At 42.6% G+C, this 20,212-nt stretch overlaps 1 protein-coding gene and 1 long non-coding RNA gene across 3 annotated transcripts in view; one reads left to right on the plus strand and one right to left on the minus strand.

Annotated features, from left to right (window-relative positions):
- LOC144106252 (E3 ubiquitin-protein ligase MARCHF3-like) overlaps positions 1 to 20,212 on the plus strand; it is a 458,876-nt gene that overhangs the window by 179,685 nt on the left and 258,979 nt on the right. The gene's annotated exons all lie outside the window — the stretch shown is intronic.
- On the minus strand, positions 1,157 to 13,359 carry LOC144106539 (uncharacterized). 2 transcript variants are annotated; one of them, XR_013309039.1, is made up of 6 exons: positions 9,722 to 13,359; positions 9,244 to 9,314; positions 4,559 to 4,665; positions 4,249 to 4,429; positions 1,817 to 1,933; positions 1,158 to 1,574 (listed from the first exon to the last, which is right to left on the minus strand). It is a non-coding gene; the product is annotated as an uncharacterized LOC144106539 (long non-coding RNA). The 2 variants fall into 2 exon arrangements; XR_013309040.1 differs by lacking the exon at positions 9,244 to 9,314 and having other exon boundaries at positions 1,157 to 1,574.

Raw genomic sequence — 20,212 nt, forward strand, 5'->3', positions numbered from 1 at the left:
TACAAGAAATGGATCTTCAAGATGCGAAGTAGACAGATGCTTTTGCAAATAACCAGAGATAATTTTGCATGAATCCTTTAATGAAATTTATCTGAAGAGCATGTTATTGAATAGCATTTATTTGAAGAGCATGTTTGTAGAGTAGCGCAGTGCGGTATGTGTTCTAAAGTCTCGAATATGTAGTGGTTCAAAGGTTGACCTTGTGCTAAGCAATATTTTCTTGAGTAGGGTGGATAGAATAAGAGTCCAGAATGTGCATGGGCTGGGGGAAAAATCTTTTGCTATGTCGATGATTTTCTGGTCTTTTATAAAGGTTGTGATAGTTCGGGACCTGTACATCTTCTCAAGTTGTTTAAGGAGCAAGGCCTTTATCTCAGGTTTACCTTGGAGCAAATGTCCCAAGAAAAAGAGCTGTGGTTTCTGGACCTTACCTTGATGTTCAGAACACTTCATGTGTGCTGGCGAGTGTTAAGCTGCTACCTGGCTACATGTCGACCATTCCAAGCTAGTGAAAGATAGCATTGCACTTTCTAACGCGGGCTCAGAATTGATTAAATTATGCTTTCACAGCATGACGACTAGTTTCCAAGAGCAGATTTTAAGGTTAACGAACGCAGGATTTCCAAACCTTGTTACTGCAAGAGCATATGATAAATTGTTAAAGAAGCTGAGACAGTTTTGCGGTGACCAGCACAATCAGGCTGGGGCCAGCCAGCGAGATGCCAAAAGACCAGTTGTGTTACCGTATGTACATAAATTGTCGCACAATTTGAAAAATGTGGCCAGAAGGTATGATGTAAAAGTGGCTTTCTCGGCCCCTAATACGTTGTCTAAAGCATGTAAAATTTTAAGAATGATTCTGTGAATGTGGCTCGAGAAAAGTACACGTGTAGAGTGAAATGTATATGTACCTTGTAAAATGAATGTGGTATCAAATATTATTATCATGTAGTCTGGTTTACGTAGGTGCAACTGGAAGGTGTATGAATGTAAGACTACAGGAACACAAGAGGGTAGGGGCTTGGCTAGGTGGTTGAGGTAACTCTGCTGTACACTGCACGGGATGTGAAGTCTGCTACCCTTTCCTTTTGGCAACACGCATTTTGGCAGTAAATTCAGAGAGATTAAATGAGAGATTATCGAGGCTAGACACATCTTATGACTCCGTGAAGAATGTGTGTTTTGTCTATCGTGTTAACACACAATGAGTTGGACTACCTCGATCAGGGAAATGTTGAGGGCGATTTTTGACTCATGTTGTCCTGCATGCTTATCTGTAACTACATGGTTTATGGTATTGCTTGGCTTTTTATATATTCCCTGTTGACGCCAATAAACTTTAGTCGCGAGTCAGCACCTGTCTTGTCTCCTTTCTCATCCCTGTCTTTCGCGCTGGTGGATTCACCGCAATGGCTCATCTCTGCAGAAATCCAAGGCATGACATTTTCCTCTTCACACTCGTGGTTCAGCGCATAATATGGCAAAGGCTTTTCAATTCCAAGGAAAGTTCATGGCTCCATTGAACACTGCCTCCTGCTTACAAGACACAGAGCAGCAATCATTGTAGATTCTACCTGTGACACAAAGAGCAAAGTTTTATTTTGAGTGGACTAAACTAGGAAAGCAGCACAATATATCTATAGCCAAATAACTGAACTGAAAGAAATAGAGGGTAGTGTAATAGTGAACATACTGATATATTGCAAGTGAGATATATGCATAATATATTGCAATATCCAACACTGCTACCATTGCCTTAGCCAACTACTTCATAAATAACAATAAATGCACTATCACAAAAATACTGATAACGTACTATTAGTGTTAATAGTAGCAGTGCAGGTTCCATGAACTAAAAAGGGCCCAGTGCTGACTGTCGTTCCCACAGCAGCCTTGTGACCAATGGCCGGTGTAAAGGAAAGAGGAGGAATGACTGAAAAGAGAAAAAGCCAGGGGGAAGGAAAATAGGTATAGAAGGGCTTAGGATATCATAGGCAAATAAGGTTGTTTAGACAGTGAGCACAAAATAAACATTACCACACAAGTAAAGACATACAAGACCAAACATATATATCATTGTGCAGAGTGGCAAACTTGATGCCATTTAGCCCAAAATATGTTTTCAATAAAGTGATTATAATTATTATTAGAACAACCATAGTGAAACCATAACAGGGATGAACAAGGAAGTTGTTAATATTCTGGCAGAAATTAAAAGAAGAAAATGGATCTGGCCAGGGCATACAATGCAGAGAATGAATCACCAATGGTATCTTAGGGCAACAGAATGAATTTGATGAATTTTAATGGCACAAGGCATCTGTGGCCAAAGAGTGCCTTAGCACAAGTTAATTTCGTCTACTCAAGGTGAAATCAGAGACCCATTTCCCAAGCATTTCATTACAGATAAGCTGAGCACCACGCCAGGAAACAGCTTGTGCATTGTATCGCAACAAAATGAATTTCACCCTAAGGAAAATATAGCAGGAGATAGCTGATTATAAGCTCACTAGATAAGATTAGGTGACTTCTGATAGTGTGGCATGTAGCTGGTGCAAGACACAGATAATTAAACTGGAAAAGGCCATTGTCCTGAGGTGAATGTAAACTAAGCAATGAGGATAATGAAATTCGCTACACTAGAGCTGTTAAGAATCAGTTCAAGTTCCATGCTTCAAGATGATGCAAGTTTGCTCAGTGAAAAAAAATAAGTTCACCCAAAAATTGGTATCTTGGCGGTATCAAGCTGCAGGTGCAGATGAATTAATCCTGCCTCAGAGAAGAGCTACATAGAGCACAAAACATTTTCGGCCAGTCCTACACTGACAGCTGTTAATAACTATTTTAAAACTGTTTTTCATTGCACAAACAATAATACCGAGTTTGTGTTGGTCATGTGATTATGTTACTGAGGCTCTCCTAAAAATTCTAGCCAGAGCTAAAATACAAGCTGTCTCAACTAAGTTTTTATATCAACAATGAGAACATAAACTCATGCAGATTATTCAAGTAGAAGTTTTATTCTTCATGACGTGCCCTACAAATTTTAAACTATACTTAAAAGTAATAGAGTGGAGTGCTTGTGCCAAAAATACTAAACCTCAACAACAAAGAGAACACAAGATAAAGGCAACAACATATTGCCCAAAATTTAAATGTTTGACAGAACAAATATGAAAAGAAAACCTCTCCACAACTGGAACAAAACAGCGTGATACCGAGCACACATTTGAAAATTGTTTCATCCAAATCCCCAGTCTGATGCTCCAGCACTCTTCAGCCAGCATGTCATGAAATGTACCATAGTTCTGGTAGCTGTAAAGAGTATACAGCTGATCCGGCATTTTGATATGTGAACAGTAACCCTCAATGACCACCAGGCTGAATACTTTCAAGATGCTGTTCTAGTAACAAGACTGCAGTGAAACACTTAGCAAGTTATGCTGGCGTAATAATGCAAACCGTTAATCTGAGAGTTCGCTACCACGCAACTCTGTAGTAACTCCTAAAGTGTTGCAATCGAATGAAAAAAAAGGACTGCCTATTATATGAACAAAAGTCAAGAGGCTGCAATGCAAGGCCACGACAGAAGTGCTGCAATACAGCAATAGCGATACAATGTACACTTTAAGCAACACAATGAAACATGATCTTTTATCCTTAATTATCAAAATTTAAATATTTGTTTTCCTTGCTCTCTTGCAAAATTAAGTGTAGATCGTGAAAGCACTCAAAAAGACAAGGATACAGAAAAAGATTTCCACACAGTGCACTTACTTCCAGTGTCTTTTTGAGCACATCCACTATCTAAGCATGGTAACCCAACTAGTCTAAACGCTGTCATTATTCCAAAATTAAGCCTTTCACAAAGTGGGAGCCCCTTTCCCCTACAAGGTGCACCATAACTAATCCAACACTTTTTTCATGATATGTTTTCTCTGAGAATAAACACTGTTTGAAGATTTTGCAATAGTACTTGTCTTTTCAATTCTACGAATGTATCATGTAAGTGTTCAATGAAATGACCATCTGCCTATCTTGATCATTGCTCAAAATCAGGGTATAATGCACCATGAAGGGCAGGCTCTGCTTGATTTTTATGTTTTCCTAATGAAGCATGTACATGCAACCCTTCTGCTGGCTTGTATGCAGCAGGTTTGTCTAGCTAGGCGAACTGTGGTTTTGCTATAAAGATGAAATGGTACTTTGGAAGTGAATGGTTTTCTAAAATGCATTTAACATACATACCGGGGCTTTAACAGCACCTGGTGTAAGCAACATCAGTGGGGGAACCGCAGGAGTGGCCTAGTGGTCCGAGCATCTGCCTCGCAAGCAGGAGGTGCGGAGTTCGATCCCCAGTGCCACCGGGTAACCAGCGGTGATACAATGGGTCGTTTCAATGGCCAGTTTAAAACTTGAAATAACCATGCTGCAATATATACAAAAAATGATTTGTGTGCTCTCTCTTACATGACATAGTTAATCATATCAAAGTGTTGGTAGTACACAAAATGCATGTGTGGAACATATACATGCACTGTTTTTGTTCACATCTTACCTGCTATGTGCTGTTATGGCATGTTATGTGCTGGGAAAGCAACAGCTAGTGAGCAATGTTGTGTTGCAGCCTTTCTTCTGGTGGAATTTGAATCATGTGAGGTGCAGCTGAAAGAAATTGTTTCATACATAAGTATATTTCATGTAACACAACAAAAAGTGCACAGCCCCATCATGAGTTGTGGTTTAAACTAACAGCGAGTTTTTTACTACTCTATTTAACATATGATGCAAGTCAGTGATGCTGGAGGCACAAAACTAAATACTGTGAGGTAACAAGAGCTAATATGGACAATCATGCCTTTAAGAGATATTGTCAATATATATTTTCCTGAATGAACTAAAGTTATCCTTAGAAGCATTCAGAGGAAGATAATTTTGCTAAATGCCTTTTGCCAGAATAGGCCTTTTATGAACCAGTTGCAAATGAAAAGAATAACCTTAAGACCATGCTATGCATGCTCTAACGCCAAAGTAGTTGCATACAAGCAGTATACTATGCCCCTAGTTTTATGGTGGGCCTGTACTGCACAATTTTCATGCAAGGTAGTGGAAAGTATGTGCCATGAAACAGACCTCTGCTTGCTGAAACTGGCAAATAAGTACTGGGTTTTTAAGGCAGGAAAGAAGTTACATAGTTCCTTCTGCAGGTTTTGAACTTCAGGTTAGTTATTTGAAAAATATCAATCCCTGAACTGCAATGATTGAAGTTTTTAGCAAATAACATTTCCATTGTAACAGTGGAAACGCTCTTTTATTTGAGGAACGACTTTTCAAAAGCCTGCGTTTCATGGTGGCTGTCAAGTAGCCGTGATAAAGAGAAACCAGTCACGACACACAACCAAGCCCCCGTAGCACATTTTCAACTATACCCTCATGATCTAGCTTTAAAGTAAGTGTTAAGCAATACAAATACAAATCCCTTGATTTCCTTCATGATTTATCACTGGTGTATACATACAAAGATAACCGTACAAGATGTGGAGTGCATGGTACAGAGAGAGTAGGCAGATCAATCAATCAATCAATCAATCAATCAATCAATCATTTTTTATTCAAGACAATAATACAAGACTATTGTCTTGGGGGACGTGACAAAAGGCGGAAAAGTGCCTGACGAGGTCACGCCACCCTGTGGCAAGCAGCGGTTTGACACTCATGCAGAGTTTCAACAGAGTTTACATGCAGAGAAATGTCTTAGATGAAACTGTATCCCCCAACCCCCTTAATATATATATATATATATATATATTTTTTTTACAGTGCAAGAATATGTACAGGAAACAGAGTACAAGAATAAGTGCAGCAACTTCTGCTAGCAATACATGTTAACAAAACACTTCCAAACATAAAATACATGTAAACTATCGAACTTGAAGCACATGGAACATAAAATTGAAAACAAGAAGAAAAACATGAAAACATAACACACTAGTCTTCCGTTAAGAATAATCCCTTGAGTGTTTTCTTAAACCTGCTTAATGAAAGATTTTCAGTTAATAGGTCGTGAATGACGGGATAGTTGTTTAATAAATCTGCTATCTGACAGCTTAATCTTTGATGTCCATAGTTTGTTCGAGCTCGGGGCTTGACTATGATGCTTTTTCTTAAATCGTACACACTTCTTTTTTCTTGGTATTTTGTTTCAAAGGTAGATTTATCCAACCGGTATTGGCGGTAAACTTCCAGGCTTAGTCTGTATTTGTAGAACTGAGGCATTTGGAGTATTCTATGCGATCTATAGTAGGGCGCACAACTAGAGGACAGCTCTAAGTTACTGATAGCGCGTATTGCTCTTTTTTGTATTGATAGTAAGGAATCTAAATTTGTTTTCGTTGTGGTTTGCCACACAAGAGAACAATAGCTAAAACGTGAATGTATAAGGGAGTAGTACACTAGTCGTTTGATAGAAGCTGGCAGGTAACACCTCAGTCTGTTTAAGATGCCTAAGGCACGAGAGAGATCAGTTCTAAGTGTGTGGATGTGAGCATTCCATAAGAGATTTTCGTGGAATGGTTTCGTGGAGATGGTTTCTTGACACTCAAAAAGTGGACAAGGGAAGGAAAAATCTCAGGGTGCTTGCCGTTTCGACAAGACAACTTGTTTTCGTCTGGGGTCAACATATACAGAGGAAACTTAGAATCAAGTACAGGGTTGTCCACTCTTAGTGCGAACACGCGAGCACATGGCTGTGCTCTTTGGGCCACTGTGTCTGACATTGCCACACATCGAAGTGTAACATGACATGAAGCACCACATCCAGGTGCATCTCCTCTTGCGCCATTTTGCAGTGATGAGTGGCTGCGCCGCACACAGTGGACCTCTAAAGAGTGCGGCCATGCGCTCACATGTTTGCACTAAATGTGGCCAGCTCTGTACATTCCGGAATTGGCATAATTATTTGAAAAGGCCTTGCACATGGTCAGAGGTTTCCCAACTCATAATTTCCCCCTCCTTTCCTGCATTCTTTAATTTATCGTTATACTTTAACCTTACGCCCTGCACCTCCTGACATCACTTCTCGGAACCTTGGCCGCCATACTCCTCCCCCTCCCCCTTCTTTTTGCCTTTTCTCCGAACCTGCCCTCATTTTCTCTTTTTCCTTCAAATTATTTTGCCCCCCCCCCCCCCCCCCTGGTATTTTATTCTGCCATGCTGCTTAATTCCTTTATCCTAGTTTTTCAGGAAAAGGCAGCCAGCCATACCAAGCCACCTGTTGCGGCTAGACATAAAGCCATTCAAGCCCACTATCCACACTCCATACCCCGAGATTCGTTTCTACTGAATTGGGCTTTTTTGTTTTCACAGTTTTGCAGGTCAACCGGTTAACCTTCTTTAGCAGCTATCATGCTTGGTCAAGGTTCATGCTCCCCATCGTAACGCCCTTCCCATATCGCACCCTCGTCCCACACAACAGGCCTTTCGCCTCGACGTGAAAACCTTATTTAAACCCCACCAATGATGAACACTTTGCCAGACAAAGACAAGTCCTCTTGTCGAAACGTCGGCAAGCACCCTGAGGCTTTTCCCTTCCTTATTCAGTTTGTGAGATACCAGGGACAGGTGTTCAAGCAGCCATACCACACTAATACCCCTGTCACACGGGCACCGCAAAGGCCTTTGAGAATCATATCCAAAGGCGTAAGGAGTGCAGCTACCCGGTACAAATGTTGCGCCTTTGTCGCTAAGGGCCTTGGAGGCGAAGGCGCTCAACCGAGACCTTCGGAGCCCGAAGACGCGGCATTCGAGAAGCTGTGATCGCAGTACCATCCAAAGTCAAAAAGTAAAAGCAATAAAAAAAATAGATAAGCTAATAATGTTTGAAAACATTTTTTTCAAATACGAAAGGTATGTCTGGCTTTGGTTTTTGTACGGGTGTTTATGTTTTATGTTCAAATTTCAAGACAGTGAAAGTGTTGCGGCAACACCGAGCGCCCATGGTGGCCAAGGCAATACACGTACAAAACCTGCTCCTGCTGATGAGAGTAGCTGTTGCGGTACCTTTAAGGAAGCAATCAGAATAAAAAAATTGTCAAAGCTCAACGAATGAACAGAATACACCACTTTAATTTTAGAACACTCACTTCAGCCACCTCGAGTATAGCAGCGGGTGCTAAGCCTGAACGACTTTCACCTTTGGGCTGCACCGTGTAGCTGCATCGCTGCTCCTTTAAGCTTTCGCTCTTTTGGTGAAAAATGGTGCCTTTGCTGGAAAGGCCTTCGAGGAATGCCATGTGACAGGGGTATAAAGCACATTTTTTACTGACACGAAAGACTCAGTGCCTTTAGTTCTGACAACATTCTGAATCATGCTTTGGTGGCTTAGCATATCAAAATACTGGACATGACAAAATCAGCTAATTAGTGAGGGCTATTATTTGCTATAGGTAAAATTATAACATTCTCCTAAAATAATGAAAAGAAACCACCAGCACTGACATCAATGTACAATTTGGCTGTAACATACTGACATGACAATATAGTTACACGTAAATTCCCTTTTCGCACTTCAAAACTGCATGCATTATTTCTAGAAAGTGCGAGAACAGAAGCTCATACATAGTGCCAAAGAAAAGAGTGCATAATAGTACCACTTATGAGGTGTTTATCGGCAACTGCAATGAGCAAGGCTATGCTAATGGCAATCCAGAGTTATTATGTGTCTTATGAGCGCATGCACTTGGGAGGTGATAGCAGCTGTGGACACAGCTGTCCATCGCAGTTTTGAGTCTGTCGAGATAACACATGGGGTAAGGTATTCCCTGTTTTGCTGCCGAAGGCAAAACTGTCAGCGAGTGGAGTTGCCTTGCTATTCACTGTCAATATCTACTGCTCAAAGTAAAGGAAACTAGGGCATAAAACATACAGCATTTCATACTATGCTTTGGCCAAATGCAGTGAGAATGAAACAGACTAGAGACTTGTCTTATGACGTTTGCACTCTTTACTTTGGACCAGAGGAAAATAAATTTATGTACAGTTGACCTACTGCTTGCCACAGTCCTTGATGAAATGAATCCAGGTCTCAGAAATTCTACCGAGAGAATACTGATGCTGCATGTGCATTTCTCTGAACTGTTCTGAAATATGCAGAAGTTACCAAATTTTTTACTACCTGATTACATACTGTAATCTTTGCAAGGAATATGAGGTTAACGGACAGGGAAAAAATGTCAGGAATGGTACCTGTGGTACGGGGCACTTGGACAAACAAATGACCCACTGGGCGTCCCCAGGAGCTCTGCTACCAGGCACCCCTAGCAACAGTAGTCAATTTTCCAGATCCAAAGGAGCCATGCGAATGATTGCCGAAAAGTCAAGTTTAAGGACAGCAGATGCATGAACACAAAACAGTTTTCCAACTTTGTTTCAGTGTGATAAATGGTTGCAAATCTCTAGACTATATCTGGTAGTACACAAATTATCAGAACACCATCTCCCGCTCAGAATCATCTCAAAACACATTCGACACGCAGTACCAACATGGACAGTTTGTGCTTAATTGAATCCAAAAGTTTACGCTGATCGACCAATATTACTCTAAATAGAGACAGAAAGCGCATGCACGTTGTACTGATGTTATCGTGAACATTACATGCGACGAGACGCAGGGTTACAATACAAACAAAAAACCGCTTTCAAAATTTGAGAACAAAAGGCTCACCTTCTCACAAGTTCGCCAAACCGGAGACGTTGCCGAGTGGCTGCCGCCAAAGTCACTCGCAATGCACAGAAACAATAAAAATGCAGTGCCGCTGACTTTCCTTGAGCAATTCCAGTCGATTGAACTTCCAACTGTTCGCACCGACTACCTCTGCAAGCATGTCTAAAACTTAGCGGCCCGCAGCCACGCCATTTGCAATTTACGGAGCTACACGGGAAATTCATAGCGCCATTCGCGTATTCGCGCTCAAGCTCACGTCGTTGATGTCGCAAAGGCGCACAACGGCAAAAACATATAAGATGTATTTATTTTACGGTAGCTTTTTTAGCTGACAACCTGAATCGTTTGATATATTGTTTTTTTCTTTTCGTTGCATGAACGTTATTACAACCAGCGGCAGCGCAGCTTGGCCATGGCTAGCCATGGCGAAGTCGAAGCGCTAGCCGAGCCCGCAGTCGGAAACATGTGCGCAGTTAGCGCAGTGTGGAGTTGAATGAACAGGCGCTATGGAATGGGTTTTTGTTCTTCCGTGTTCGCTGCGTGCGTCCTGCGCGTTGTGTGTCTTTAGTATGTGTGTGTGTATGTGTGTGGCCGGAACGCTGCATTGGAGTGTACATACAACAGCTCGCTGTCCCGTGCGGCATCGGTGCGTAGTAAAACGATCATGCAGAATGTGCGTTACAATGCCAGTGGCCCTGCACGAAAGAGGAGACTTGAAGCCGACGGAAAAGCTGCTCTCCCTCGTGGGACTGCAAGAATCTGGCGAGTAACAGTCGACGTGCGTTTCGGTGGATGATTCCGTTTACCACGCCAAAAAATTCAGCACTTGCCAACAGCAATGATGAACTGCTGCTGCATCATCACCTGTGTGATGTTTGTGACAAGCTTGTTGGATGTGAACGTGGCCATGAATGGTATTCGCCGAGCAGTGGCCCTCAGGGCGTGGCACCAGTGGATACCTGAAGACGATTACTGTTTGCCCGCGCCCTGGCGCCTCGCATTCAACCGAATGCTTTGGCGTTAATTATTTATATCTGAATTTCACACGTAGTTGGACTCGCAAATATTACCGCGTACAAACGTACCGTCGGAAGAGCACCCTTTTTCATTTTTTTTAGGGAGGGGGTGGGGGAATTACCGTCTGCTCAAATTTAATGTCACTAATATTTTGAGCTTATTTTCTAAACAGGTGCCGTGGTGGCACTGTAAGCAATGCATTTACTGGGCAGAAGTTTATTTTATGTTGTGTTGGCACAAGGTTAATGATTGTCATTGTACTGTGGTGCCATGTTCAAACAAAACACATAATTGTACACTCTCTTTGAAGAATGTCTAATGAGGTAATAAATTACTGAGCAGCAACTATGCACTGTGGTAAATGCAACGGACGGACGTTACTGAATTACTTCACACTTGTCATGTTCTGTTGTCGTTAGTGATTACGTATGCCTTGGTGTCTGCTGCTTTCCAGTGTAGGGGTCGAGAGGCATGTCGAGCTCCACTTAGCAGCTTTTTTCCTTCCACTCTCTACTGGCCAACGTGGTAAAATAAACTCAACATAATGCGTGATTGCTCAGACCTAGATTAGACTACCATTTCACTTATTTACTCTCAGGGCCAATTGGCATCGAAGAGAGGAGAGCGACTAACATAAATACATGTGTAGGCAGATTAATTAAAATGATTATACACAGCAGACTTGAAGGCATTGGATGCAGTGGTGGACATGACGAAGGCAGAGAAGATGTGACAGCTGGAAACGTAGAAAAGTGGAGATCTGCGTGAGTTTGTACGCGACTTAAGGTGAACGCTAGCAAAAAATTAAGAAGGCGCAGAAGACTGAGGCCAGAGTTAAAACTGTAGTTTAACAGAGGAAAGCACCTCCCAGCAAGCCAAAATGTGCACATGCAAGCAGTTATGTGAACATAGAAAATGAAACTCCTTTTTGGACAGAAGGAAAGCTAAGGCACATTGCTTATTGTGATGTTGCTTAAAAAGTTGGTGTCTAGTTGTTGCCCTTCATATCTGGTCCTTCCACACCCAGCAACTGAAATGCCATCAAAAAGGAGCATCTCCAATCACTCTAATTACATGGGAGGTACACATCGCCAGATGTCAGAGGCTTGGCGTCTCATCTTGCAGACTAGCTAGTTTGGCAGATTTAAACTTTACCGCATGTAAGAGGCATGCGGTAGCCTTGAAGGGGAGTATTTCATAAGTGTTACAGCATATTGTACAGTGCTGGCATGCTTCATTATTTACATCACAGTAATATGCTAGCACAGGCTGTAAAGTTTGTAAGTGAACAGAAAAAACAATGTTCATGCCATATCTTAGCCACATTCTTAGTATTGTATAAAAAGTGCAAATAAGGAATTCCTCATTTTTTTGTCAGCTTTTTCTTTCTGTGCATTGATTTTTTGCAAGTTAGCAAGGTTCTACAGTCTTGTGTGCCTATCGGCTGGCCCCTTGTTTGTCAAAGGTACCGAGTACACAATGGGTCGTGTCAGTGCAAGCTAAGTAAACGATGGATAGAAAATTCGTGCTTTCAGAGTATTTCCAGAAAAAACTGCTATTATTTCCTACTCAGGATGGGGGAACAGCATCGATGGTGCACATCCTCCTTGTCACTGCAGCAATTATGGCTGCTCGCTGCTTTTTGGTGGTGTTTCATTTATCTGCAGGAAGAGCAGGCATGAATGGGCGGCAATAGGTACCTACTAAATTAAACATTGCATTGAGCAATATGTTGTGTCGGTGCTTTTGTTATCCATGAAGGAGTTGGTGTTTTTGATTAATGGTTGTGTAGCAAAGATGTAACTGCTACATTCCACTGCATTCACAGATTTGTTTGCCCATGCTTTTGGTTGACTCAGTTGTTTATTTCCTTACCAAATGGCAGATGGAAATTCGGCTTTCAACTTGTGCACTTTCATCATGTTTGCAATGTACTTTCAGCTGGTGTTCAGTTTCACTTTGGAGAAGTTGTCCAACCATTGTCTGTGTCTAAATGTTTTTAACAGTTGACCTCATTACGCAGCATTTCTCACAGAAAGCAAATGTTGCAGTAACATTTTTATTAAATGTTACTCTATCATGTGGCTAGCAATGTAGCGAAAAATATTTTCATCAAGTCAGCTTTTAACATTATAGCAAATTAAGGCCTTTGTTATTTAACGTTGCTCACAATTTGTACCATTCACTCAACCTTGAAGCAGCGTAATGCGTTATCACCCTTCCTCGGCTCTTCATTGTGTTAATCACATTAGACATGCTCACGGTCGTTCGCCATGCTAGTTTGCGGACATTGTTGGCTAAGAGTAAACCAGACAAATAAAAAATCGGACGTCATGTGATGCCTATAGTCCGCGGGCCAGCAGTTCATCGTGTAAAAGTGGCGTCACATCATAAGCATCTTCTGTTTTTGCTGCCTTTAAGCAAGTTATTAGTGCGGTTGGTGCAACACATAGTCGATGGGGTCAACCGTCCTGTCGTGTTAAGTTTTGATCCCTTAAAGTGAATGTTTAGTATTTTTCCCTGCAACGACTACAGAGGAACACGGACGTTTCCTTCAATACTGGACTGAATATACGGTCATTCCCTACGTTTCATTGAAAGCAGAAGTGGGTCTGTATTTAAAACGTACATAGTCTACGTTATAGGTACGGAATTTTTTTACAGTGTACGCCATGCGGACGACTGTGTTTTGTATCGCGCGATTAACACTCCAGAAGATCATCTTGAACTAAATTCCTCCCTCGTCAGCTTCTGTTCCTGGTGCAACACTTGGCAAATGAAAATAAATTTTACTAAAACGGCGATAATGTCTTTCTTGTTATAGTGTCTCTCCTTCATTGATCAGTTACACTTTCAACGACTTATCCTTGCACAGGGTTTCGGAATACAAATATCTTGGCGTCATATTTACCACTAACATGTCCTGGTCAAAACCCATTAATTTCATTTGCACTAAAACAATCGGTAAGCTCGGGTATTTGAGGCGCAATTCCAACAATTCTCCAAAGGAAACTAAGTTCTTAATGTATAAAACATCAACTCGCCCAATCCTAGATTATGCTTCTCCGGTCTGGAACCCTCATAAGCAGGGTGACATTAACTCCATTACAACGAAAATCTATTAGGTTCATATATCGCCGCTATGATCACCATTTCTCACCGTCTCATGCCTTATCTTCCCTGAACCTAACCCCTTTATCCGTACACCGTCACATTGAGTCATTGAAGCTTCTGCATGGCATCGTCAATTTTTCTTATCGTGTCTCACATCCCATATATATTCCTTCAGATATTCCTCGGTTAAGTAGGAGTCACCATAGCCTTAATATTAATTAAGCCTTACATTTCTCGATGTAATAAATATAAATACAGCTTTTTCCCACGTACTATTGAATTCTGGAACTTAATTCCCGGAACAATTAGGTCACTGCCATTAAACGATATCCTGTTAAAAGTTAACTACACCTGTTTTTATGAATTTTCTTGTTACAGTGCACTGACTCATTCTCGTTTTTGTACTGTATCTCAGTGTTGCTATTATTTTGAGTTTCGTTTGTGTTGTCTGCCTTACTTCTTGTGAATTTTTAAACGTTAGTGCTTACTTGTTTTTTATCACTCCCTTTTGTCTAACCCACTCCTGCAATAGCCCCACAAAGGGGCTGCTGTATGTATAAATAAATAAATTCCGCAACAAAAAGGAAGGTTGGGAGGATGGCAGGTAAAAAGATAGAACGAATGGGTTTTGGACTCCCCGTTTATTTCACTTTCTGGCTTTCAATGAGAGTCGTTCTCTCTTCCTATTGGATCTGATTATTATTGGGAGATGGTGACCGGCAGAGTGAAACCTGTGATAGGAAAAAATTGGCAGTGGCTTAGATCGGCTATGCCTTTATATACGTAGCGAGAGGTACGCTTCCCTGGCTGAGCTTGTTGTGGTCACTGTATAGCGGCGGACGAGCGCTCGTCCAGTCTGTTCCTCCTTGTCCGTGTTCTTTTAGCACTTGCAAAAAATGTCACAGTATGGTTAGAAAAGAAAGATATGGGTCTCCATCTCGGCGGCTATGCGTCGTCTATTACACTCGCCAGTTTGACATCTCCGTTTGGAAAGCCGTTCCTCTCTCTGTTCGGGCGTCTCCGCTGCTCTCTTCGCCTTCTCACGCTCATTCTCTCTTTGTTGAGTTGTCAGGTGACAGGCGACATCCTCAGGATCGGAATAGTTTATCTTCACTTGGCTATACCGCCGTTTAGCAGCGGCCGGACTCTCCTTCTGTGCGTCCATATCAAACGTTTTGATACAGCCGCCCATTACATCTCCGCCTTTTATACGCAATGCCGCGAATGTGACGCGCGGTTCGGGTGATAGAACGGCGTGCGGCGAGGCGGCGACGAAGCGCGCGGCGTACGTGCTGCTCCTCCCGAGTTACCATGGTAACGGCGCATGCGCATAACGGGCAACAGCCACCGCGAAATTCCCGGCTGGTGGCCCAGTGTAGCTCTCGCTACAAAAGCGATGGCCATATAAGTAAGACTGGGCTGGAACGCTCAAGGTCCACTGCCTTGCTCAACCCGAGACCCATCGTGGCAGTGTGATATAGCGCATCGCACTTCCGCGGAATCTGAGGAAATCTTTCATGTACTAACTCGTTTTGGGGAGCTGGAGACCATTGGGCTCCAAGAAAACGGTCTACAAGCGAAAGAGCAGGTCCAGGATTTGGTCCTTGCGGACATTGAACAAGACAATAAATTATTATTAACAAAGAAGGCCGGTATAAGGTATCTCTGCCATGGAAACGGTACGCAGACAATCGTGCTTTAGCAACCAGTGGCTTTAGCTCTTTGCTGCGCAAACTGGCGACAACAGGCTGTTGGAAATAAATGATCAGGCTATTCGAGATTTTCTTGAAGATGGCCATGCCGATAAAGTACCGCCGGCAGAAGTGGGTTCTCCTGAAAGTCATTAACAGACAGTAACAGGACACCGCTCGTACTGTGCAGTTCTCGTCTTCCTCCTGTTTGAACTCGCGGCTTCTTTCTCCACAAGCAGACGGTATTATGTTTCTCACCTTGCGGTTATTCGTTAGGATCGATCTACAACCAAAATGCCCATTGTGTTCGACACCTCTTCGCATGAGAACAGCGAGAAATTGTTGAACGGGAATCTGGAGGCAGTTCCGTACTTAAATCCTGATGTCGTAACGCTCCTGTTTCGGTCCCGACGATAAATGGTAGCCTGGGCAGCCGACGTCTACATGACCTTTCTATAGATAGCGTTATGAGATGAAGACAAGAATGCACTGCGTTTCCACTGATTTAAAACTCTACAAAAAATTGGTGGTCGTCTGCCAGAACAAGAGACTTGGTGGATGACTCGAGTCCGATTCGAAGCCACTTCAATTCTTTTTTTACTCACTGCTATTTTGAAGCGCCGTTTTCGATCTGTTGAGACTCGATACCCCTAGACAGCTCGCCTCCTGCAAGATTCTATGTCCACGGTCGATCATCTCATCGAAGCTGCAACTGCTGAAGACGCACTTCGAATTCAGGCAGAAATCGTCAACATTTTTCGGGACGCGTCTATGAACATCCGGAAGTGGATATCTAAACGACACGGACGTGGCAGCGGCCTTAAAAGAGAAAATGGCGCCAGAGGAAAAAGCGATGTCTTCCTTATCAAAAAATTCCAAGGTATTGGGACTCGTTTGGGATACTGTGGCAGACACGTTCTCACTGAACCCTCTCAATATTTTCGATTTCATCCACCGGCCCCAAACCACCAAGTGGTTCGCACTTCGGGCTGTCGCCAAAATATCCGTCAAGTTAGGGTTTCTTGCGCCGCTGTTATTAGGTGCGAAGATTTTTTTACAAGACCTCTGGAAGGCCAACCCTGATTGGAATGTTATGCTGCCGCCACCTTTGGAAAATATCTGCTGTGAATAGGGTGAAGAAGTAGCCACTGTTCACAACTTCAGCGTTCCTAAGTTTCTGGGTGCAGGAATGGAACGTAGCATGGAGCTTCATATTCTGAGACTGAGGAGCGCTACAATCAAGACAAGGGGACAACACCACATTTATGTATTTATTTATTTATTTATTTATTTATTTATTACAGATACCTGCAGTGCCCGGAGACATTATTGCAGGGGGAGAAACACAATGACTTCTGCTCGTTTGGCCGAAAGTACAGAGGATAACAAAAATACAATACAAACGCAACCACAAAAACACAAATACAAAAAATACAAAATACAAGTAATAATAGATAACGAAACGCATGCACTGAAGGAGAACAACCGCGCTCCAAAAAGAAAAAAACGCTAATGAAATGAAAAGACACGCGCGAAAGAACTGCGCGCCACGTCACACATCAGATAAGAATGCGCGGAATTGATCCGTGCAGCACTCAGTGACGCCGGCCGGCAGCCTGTTCCACTAATTATCGCCCGTGGAAAGCACGAGGCTTTGTAAATATCTGTCTTACATTTAATCTCTCAGATCTTCCACTGATGATCAAGTAGAGTAGAAAAAAGTGAGGTTGAAGCAGGTACCGGTCTTTGTCAATGCTCAACTTTCCAAAATAGATGCTATGCATGATTTGCAACCTCAAATGTTTCCTACGGTTAGCTAAAGATCCCCAACCAAGGCGGTTTTTAAGAGACGTGACACTAGTTGCAAACCTGTAATTATTGGAACACCACGAGACACGAGTGTTGTCCCCTTATCTTGACTGTAGCGCTCCCCAGTCTCAGTATGTACGACCAACTAGCCCCCTACAAAGTTTTACTGAGCTTCATATTTTTACGGACGGAAGTCGGAGAGCAGAAAGTTGGGCTAGTTGGTTGATTTGCATACTGAAGAAGATGGTACGGAAAAACGAGGACAAGCGTAGACAAGCGTAGCGCTCGTCTTTGCCTACGCTTGTCCTCGTTTTTCCGCGCCGACTTCTTCAGTATGGAAGTCGGAGAGCATGCGGCGGTGTAGCGTACGTGTGCGCACATGAAGCTAACAGAAAGAGTAAGAGAAATCTGCTGGTTACTCTGACGAGAGTTGCGCCGCTAAAACAAGTCACTATGGCAAGAATGGAGCTAATGTCGGCGTTAAGAGCAGAAGAATGTATATATCTACATCTCTAAGCTTAATTACGTGTTTTTCGACGTCATATTTTGGTCAGACTCTCAAATCACTCTCTGTTGGATCAGGAAGGGCCTGAACAACTGGAAGACCTTTGTACAGAACCGAGTTCAGGATATTCGTGATCTGTCAAAGTACTCCCGTTGGCGTTTCTGTCCGGATAAAGAGAATCCAGCTGACTTGCTTACCAGAGGGGTCACTGCTAACCAGTTACTTCCGTCATGCTTATTATGGCAAGGACCGATATGGATTACAGACCGCACATGTTGGCAGCCTCTCGATTGATTAGAGGACGTTCAGATTTCCATTCCTGAGCAGAAGATGCCAATCAGTTTACATGTCGTGAATACGACTTTTTGCAGTTCATTCTTACTTTCTTCTCTCAGTCTCTCCTTTATCCCTTTCCTTACAGCGCGGTTCAGGCGCCCGCCGAGATGTGAGACAAATACCACGCCATTTCCTTTCTCCAACAACAAATTTTCATTTTTTTTTCTGTAGTCACCTATTGTTATATGACAACTTCAGCTGTCTTACAAGGCTTTATGGATAAATGCGTGGAATTTTCGGTATGTTAACAACTTGAAGAACAAGGAAAAGGCGATTACAACATTTTCGGCAGCATGAAATTCAAAAAGCGGAACGTCACATCCTTCAAAACGAGCAGCACACCCATTTTCAAGCCGATGCACATTGCGTGAAAAAGTACGCCCCGTTTTGCTCAGGAAGTTCAGCGAGGTAGCTTAAGTTGTAATTTGACAACGATGGGCAGCTACTAGTCCTGGGGCGAGTGAAAAAAACACAGGTGACGCGTACGGAGCACGGCATTTCCTCCTTTCGCCAAAGAACTCTTATTTTTCCAGATTGATGGTCCAGCAGGAACACGAGCACGTTTATCACGCTAGCGTTCGAGATACTTTAACACAAGTGCGGTACTGGATTCTTCGTACGCGGCAGCTGATTCAGAAGGTGATCCGAGGATGGAGGAGATCTGTCAACGACTGCAAGCCAAGCCGTTTCAACACGTTACGCCTCCACTGCCCATCGACCGCATCAACCAGTCTTCCCCTTTCCTTGTGACCGGAGTCGACTTTGCTTGACCTCTGTACATAAGACATGACGGCCATGAGAGCGTGTACCATCACACTATTCACACTATTTATATGTGTCGTAGCAAGAGCTGAACATTTTAAACTTGGGGATAGGATAACAGAGAACTTCCTGTATGCCGTGCGAAGATTTTATTCTTGACGTGGGCTCTGTCAGACAATGTACAGCAACAACGCACGAACTTTTGTAAGATCTGTTAAAGAGCTCAAGAAGCTTGGGAGATAATTCAACATCCTGATGTTAACGCGTACTTCGTGGCTCATGACGTTAAATGCAAGTTAATCTGCCGAAATGCTCCCTGGTGGGGCATATTCTATGACAGATTCCTACACGGAGTGAAAACGACTCTAAAGAAATGTTGTGAAGCCGTCCACTCAGTAATACCGAACTAAGCGCGCTTCTCACTGCAGCACTGTAAAAAATTTCACACCTTTAAAGGGAGCATAATTCCATGCACTCCCTTACACCTTACAAATTAGGAGTTTCTATTACACATGCTCCCATCCTGCACCCAAGAATATCAGAAGTTTGCACGAACGGGTGCATGTGTCCCTAATGCTCGTGGTAGTGCTGTCGAGGTTCAAGGTTGTTCCTTTCAAAAATGTAAAGCTGGCTTCATCTCAGTGCTGCATGTCCAACTACATGAGGAAAAAAAAATGAAAAAAAAAACAGAAAATGTAGCCCTAGCTCGTGTGTTTTACAAAACAAAATATGCTAACGTAGTTCATGTGACAACATCACATGCACATTTGAAGCAGTAACATGCAACGTGGGCATTTTATCCACGTTTTACTAATGCATCGACGCGATTGTTACGGCAACATTCCACATGGCGATAAAACTTAACTAATTATAAAAGCAGTACAAACGCGCTTATGATGCCGATAGTATGCGCTCATTATGATTTCACTTTGAGGCGTTGTTTAAATCTTTCGCAGCCGAAAACATACATGCAGCGGCAAAAAAAAATTTGATTCACTTGCAGCCTACAAGAATGTGTGATGGATTTTATTACAAATTCTAATAAAATTGTTGGATTAATACCTATGCCGTGAATGTGGGGCTCATTGGTTCTTTTGATAATACCGTGCTCCTGTACTCAATCCATATCAAGGCAAAGCAGTTACGACTGCATCGTAGTGAATAGAGAAATCATTACGTTGACGTCTTGCAACAATATTTTTCATTCGGAGTACTGTCTGCGCCAAATCATTCTGCTTTACACACCAATCACGCACA

Source organism: Amblyomma americanum, chromosome 10, assembly GCF_052857255.1.
Source record: "Amblyomma americanum isolate KBUSLIRL-KWMA chromosome 10, ASM5285725v1, whole genome shotgun sequence".
Lineage (NCBI taxonomy): Eukaryota > Metazoa > Arthropoda > Arachnida > Ixodida > Ixodidae > Amblyomma > Amblyomma americanum.